Genomic DNA, 6,381 nt, shown 5'->3' with positions numbered 1-6,381 from the left:
CATGCCTTTCTGCTCCACCCACTGCTACGCCTACTGCAATGTAATGCTATGTGTTCGCGCTATGTATATATGCCTGTGTTTTGTTATTGAATGTTAGCGCGCTCATCCCAGACCTAGCCCCAGCAGCTGCTGGGCCTCTTTTCCCCTGTTGGGCCCCAGTTGTCCTGCTGGGCCCTGTCATTCTGTTCCTATGCAGGTTGTCCTGATCCTGTCCTTATGCTGTAATAAACCTGCAGAAACTCCTACTACCTCGAATCTTGACTCTTATTTTATTGAGCTATCTGTTATGCTATAAGTCTAGTCAAAAATAGGGTATTATTTATTTATTTACCACAGATCGCTGTGAGTGCAGAGTGATCACTGTGAGTGGAGGGTAAGTGGGTGAATGGTCTGAGAACAAGGTGATCAGTGGGAGTGCAGGGTGAGCGGGTGAATGATGTGAGTGCATGGTGATCAGTGGGAGCACATTGTGATCGCTGTGAGTGCAGTGATCACTGTGTGAGTGCTGGGTGAGAGTGAAGGGTGAGAATGAGGAGTGAGTGGTCTGAATGCAGGGTGCATTCCCAGACACTTGAAGTAACTCAGCATGTTATTGACGGCAGCGAAGGGTTTCAAATGTGTTAAACTATTGCTATTATGGCAGTAACCAGGGATCAGGGTGGAGGAAATAAATAATGTGCTGATCCCTCAACAAACTTACAGTCTTATAACTAGAGTTGCCAGCTCATTATTTTGATGTCACAGATAGTATAAAAATAAGCAGTTACCTAAAGCTGTATTTTCAGCACTTGTCTGTGCATAATTTGAACAGCAAATATAAATAGAAAGAACTTTTAATTGTTTTCTAGAGCTGCATGAATGATCCATGACTGATAATAAAAGGGAACAAAGATAGAAAAATCACATTACAAATGAATCAACAAAAAGAAGGGGGGACGGAGAGCTCGTTAACATTACAAATGAATACATACTTCTTATTTATAACCATATTTAGCAATTTGCAAGCTGTTTAAACAACACATGGCTGGCTGGCATTTTGCGTGCCTGTCTGTGTAATTTTAAAAGAAACTTTCAGGGACGTTTTAAGGATTTTGGGGCCTGTGGGCTAAATGTATTTTTGGGGCCCCTGTTCAGACCAGCTTTGATTTTATGATCCAGTCTCAGCTCTTTCATGCCTTCTTTGGTCAAATACTGAGGGACCGATTTACAAGCCCCTTGCGCCTCCTTTGTGCCGCCGTTGCGTCACTTTCGTGACGCAGCGGCGGTGCAAAAGATGCGCCATTGTGCGGGGTATTAACAACGTGACGCATCTGGGAGATGCGTCACGTTGTAAAGCCCTGCGCCATAAGGAGGTGTTCCGGCGCAGGGGGGGCGTACCTGCGCAGGAACGCCTTCTAAAAGTGGCGGAGTGAAATCTACAAGATTTCACTCAGTCACTTTGAGGCCAATGCTGCGTCAAAACCCTGCGCCTGCTTGAAGCAGGCGTAAGGCTTGACGCAGCATTGTCCAGATAGGGCCCCCCAAAGCATTGCTGGAGCTGCATTGCGCTTGCGATGCAATTCCAGCAATGCATCGCTTTTACGGCACAGATGCGTGACGCATCTGTGCCGTTTTTGCCCCATTATGCGCCGCATTGTAAATGCGGCGCATCATGAGTGGCGGAGCTGTGGCACACAATTACTGGTGCATCCCTGCTGATTTGCAGGGATGCGCCAGTAATTGTAAATCTGCCCCTAAATATGTGTACATCGGATATTCAGGGATAGTGATGTGTGTTTTCAGTATGTAACACAACAGCAGTTCACTAATATTACTGCAAATAATCTGTCACACCCTTCTATTTCTCATATGTGAGGTCATGTATTGTTCTAAAATATACTTTTTATATGGATGTCGCATGACGCATAAACACCTTTTGTCTGCAAAATGTCTGTAATAGACTTTTACACATTAAAAATGAATGATTGAAAAACGCTATTTACAACATTGTGTTTGAAAATGATTCAAGGTCATGAGGCAAGACAGTAGAACAGAGCTGGCTCTTTCAACCCCCACCCCCTTTGAAAGGCTGGGGCCCTGGGTCAGACACACTTTGCCAAAGCCTTAAGCTTCTCTGGAAACATTGTCTCCGTTCTGAGAAGAGCTAACTCTCCCAGGAGGGGGTTAATTCACAGAGCTGACAGCTTCAGCTGCAGTGGGAGGCAAGGGGTCTCTTCTGCTAAAACCAAAAGCATGTCTGTTTGATTTTGTTTTGGCAGAGGAGACTCCTTGCCTCCCATTGCAGCTGAAGCCGTCAGCTCTGTAATTAACCCCCTCCTAGGAGAGTTTACAAGACAAAACGGGCGTAGCTAGAGCTGGTGGCGCCCGGGGCTATCCCTCAGACTGCCGCCCCTTGGGTAGTATCGCCGCTAATAGTTACCTCAATCATGCAAGTTACATGCACATGCATGACGCGGTCCAAGGCTACACAGTTGAATACAACGGTGACTGGCAGTACAAAAGAGAACACACAGACTGCATCGAACCCTGGATGTACATAAACTTAGTTCTTAGTTTATCCTAAAATGAATGAATACATCAGTTTGTCATAGCACGCATTTCAAGCGAGGTGGCAAGTTGCCTAATTTTTGCAAAAAAAATTTATTTATTAAATCGGCTTCTCTGCGCTTACATTTTTCATTATTTAATACTAGTCGCACACACATTTGCAAACATTTTTATCATCTATCCAGTGGCGGCCGGTGACATTTGAAAGTGGTGAGGCGTAAAAGTGAAGGATTACTTTTAAGTAGCAAGCAAGCGCCGTATTTTATTACTTTCACCTTGTCCATATTTTTAACGACTGTGTATCCCCATGTTTGGGGACCCATCGTACACATTTGTACAGAATCACAATTACAACTTGAATACATGACCATTGCCCTGTGCTCACTCTGCAAAGAGGCCAAGGATTGGATGACCATGTATTCTGAACACATTTTTGACCAACTGACAGGTAGTGTGAGAAACTTGCACTGCCTATAGCCTCAGTCCCAGACATCTCAACCATGGCATAAACACAGGTGTTGGTGACTAGATTAATTGAAGGGAGAAGTGAAAGGGAAAAGGATGTGAAAATACATCTGACACTTTTATTTTACTTCCATGGTGGTTCACTGACCGGGTGGAGGCTGCGAGCACTACATGGACTGTCTGGAAGGGAAGCTGTTGCTCCTGCAGTGTGGTACATCTGCGCCATGAGTCTGCTGGCTGAATTGGCGTCCTGTATTAATTGCAGCACAGTAAGTCTGCACAGTATGTCTTCAAAAGTCTTGATGACAAACTGCGCAGTTTCGATTGCTCTGCTTCCCGCCTGCCTACAGCCTCAACCCCACCCTTTCCCAACTCCTCACAGGATAGGATTCACCCCTCCGTGACGAGTTGGGAAAGGGTGGGGATACCATGCTCTCTACCTCTTCTGTCAAAAACGCCTGGGGGAATGTAACACTCATGTTGTCAAAGGGAGGAGACTGATCCTCAAAGCTATTTATTTGCCGGGCTGATGACATCACAGGCCTCCTTGCTGTGAGCTCGTCACCCGGCAAATACTCTTAGCTTTGGGCCCGCCCAGAGGTGAACGTTTCTGGAAACTGAAAGCATCACTGCACAGAGTGGACCAACAGCCCCCCAGCCAAATTGTTAGTGTGTGAACGTTTTTAAAACAGTAGTTTAGTTAGCTTTTATTTATTTTACCCTGAAAGTAAGGGCGGCGGAGCCCCGATGCCCTCGAGCAGGAACCGCCCTGCTATCTTAAATGCCTTTTGGGGATGTATTTCCTGAAAACATTTTGTTAGCAGCAGACACTAATTTTCTTTTTTTCTTGCACACTTTCAGTAATTTATTAGCCCATTTAACTTTCCCTGCCTGCATCCATTTGTTTGCGTTCTTGCACTAATATTTGTTGTTTGTCAAATTATTTCCTTATATGTATCTTTGATTCTCAGACACCTTCTGTTTTTCAGTGGGCTTTCATTTAACTGGTCCTGGCTGCATGCCTTAATTTCTGTACTTTCTATAAAATACGTTATTTGTTAAACAATTTCTTAGATGTAAGCTTGGCCAGTTAGCACGCATTTGTACTGTGTCTCCAGCAAACAAAGTGAAAACTTTTAACATGATTCAAACACACGAAAAAAAGACTGTAGCAACTTTATCTTTGGAAAACTGCCCATTTTTGCAGGTGGTTCGTCCTTTGCATTCTGTCCATGGCCGCCCCCAAAGTTGTGCGGCCTGGGGTGGACCGCCCCCACCGCACCCCCCTAGCTACGCCAGCCTGCCTCATCGAGCTCCCCTCCCTCCCCCTTCCACACACCGGAGTCCTCCAAGAAGACTTACAGGGAACAAAGGTCAGATTGGCGTGGAGTGGCGCCCCCCCCTGGGATGGTGTTGCGCCCCCCCCAGGGGGGCGCGCCCCACAGATTGAAGAACACTGCCTTACGGTGATAAGGCGCTATACAAGAGCGTATGATTACGATTATTACGATTATATGTCGAGGTTAATTTTGATGCATTGTGGGGAATGGTCGCTTTCTATGCACCGCTAGATACTGGATGAATCTATGTGGGAGACCTCTAGTCACTAGACACTGGACCTGAGTACTGACCTTTGTGCTCCTGCTGTGAGGGGAACGGCTCGTTGAATCTGTGCCCACTACCGCCGTGAGGGAACGGCTGCTCCACCGGCCACAACATCGCCGCGAGGGCAGGGACTCCATTTCCCAGCTGCCCCAGGGGCCATGGCGCACGTGTGACGCCATTGCTGCTCCCGGAGGCGCTTGATAAAACTGCGGAGCGCCGAGCGCTCACTGGGAGACCTCTATTCACAAGACACTGGACCTGAGTACTGACCTTTGTGCTCCTGCCGTGAGGGGAACGGCTCGTTGAATCTGTGCCCACTACTGCCGTGAAGGGAACGGCTGCTCCACAGGCCACAACATCGCCGCGAGGGCAGGGACTCCATTTCCCAGCTGCCCCGGGGGCCACGGCGCACGTGTGACGCCATTGCTGCGCCCGGAGGCGCTTGAAAACTGCAGAACGCCTCCCGCGTCGCGGGACGCATGCGGGCGATGCCGGGAGAAGCCCGGGACAAGGGCAGGACCGTCTGTGGCCGTCGGAGGCCAGACGAGGCAGGGCAGGGCCACTCCCCTGACGTGTCATTATCTGGACAGTAAGACTTTATTTCTCTGGACTGCTGCACTTTGCTGCGGGGGGTTGATTTGTGGGTTTATTTAGTGTTTGGGTTTGTGACATCCCTACCCTGTAGTATGTAGAAAAGGTGTGTGACGGATAAGGTGTGGGCTCCCTTGATGCCTTCCTTGATTGAGCAGAATCGGTATTAATCCATGAAATCGAGGCCACCGAACGTAGACTCTCCCTTGCCCCTACCTTTCTAAGGAGGAATTCGCTACCTTGTGCCCAGCTGCACACTTCTCGGATAGCTCCTGCAACTGTTCCCCTTAGTAATTATTCTTTGTTTGGGTCACCTAGGTTGCGCCCACTCACCCCCGAACATGCATCCTCCCAGGCTCTTAGTAATGGTAATAGCCCAGCAATGGTGACAACAAGAGGGATGAAGGCGATGGGTGCTAGGAATAAAGAACCCCCAAATAAAAAAAGGAAGGGGAGAGGCACAAAGACACTAAACTCACCCCCAATATCTAAGGGGACGAATGGGGTTTTTGTATTCGGTAATACTAACTCCAAAACTCCTGTAAACCCCCCTCTAGCTTCCCCTTCCCCTCCGCTGACTATAAGTGATATCAGCAATTTGTTAAAAGACCAATTGTCAACCTTACTCGAGCCGATACTTAAAAGACTGGATTCTGTTGATAGCAGACTCTCAAAGATTAAAGTGAGGCTTGCGCACTCACCTAAAGTTAGACTGTGCCTGACAAGCAGGGTGGAGTAGGTTTTACCTCTGCCAGCATTGGGGAAATCCATAGGGACCAGGGTGGGAAGAAGTCAAATGTACAGTTAGTGGCGGGTGGAGCCCACCCGGTTGAAAGGCCCAGGAGTCCTATTGTTCAGGGCACAAGTACAGACAAAACCTTGCCTGTAAGAAGGATACCAGAGCCAGAGGGATTGGTGAAGTTGGCAACTAAGGGTACTGTTGAACATAAGGAGAAGCATTCTTTCCTCCACTTACCACCGGAAGCCACTCCGTACACTGTTATTCTTGTTAATGTCCCACCCTTAGCTCATGGTAGTTTTGAACACTGGTCGACACTTAAAAATAAATCCCTCCATCATTTGAATTTAATTACTGGTCTTGGGGACGTATTGTTCCAGGGGTTTAAAATGGTCAGGCAGGTAGAGTGGGTTGGTGACGACAATAAGCATATA

At 47.6% G+C, this 6,381-nt stretch overlaps 1 non-coding gene across 1 annotated transcript; it reads left to right on the top strand.

The window, feature by feature from the left end:
• Positions 1-1,217: 1,217 nt before the first annotated feature.
• LOC144756987 (small nucleolar RNA SNORA76) lies at positions 1,218-1,348 on the top strand. Its single transcript, XR_013595456.1, has one exon. It is a non-coding gene; the product is annotated as a small nucleolar RNA SNORA76 (small nucleolar RNA).
• The last annotated feature ends 5,033 nt before the right edge of the window (positions 1,349-6,381 follow it).

Source organism: Lissotriton helveticus, chromosome 5_1 (assembly GCF_964261635.1).
Source record: "Lissotriton helveticus chromosome 5_1, aLisHel1.1, whole genome shotgun sequence".
Lineage (NCBI taxonomy): Eukaryota > Metazoa > Chordata > Amphibia > Caudata > Salamandridae > Lissotriton > Lissotriton helveticus.
Note: the sequence above shows the minus strand (reverse complement) of the source record. Positions and strands in the feature narration are given on the sequence as shown.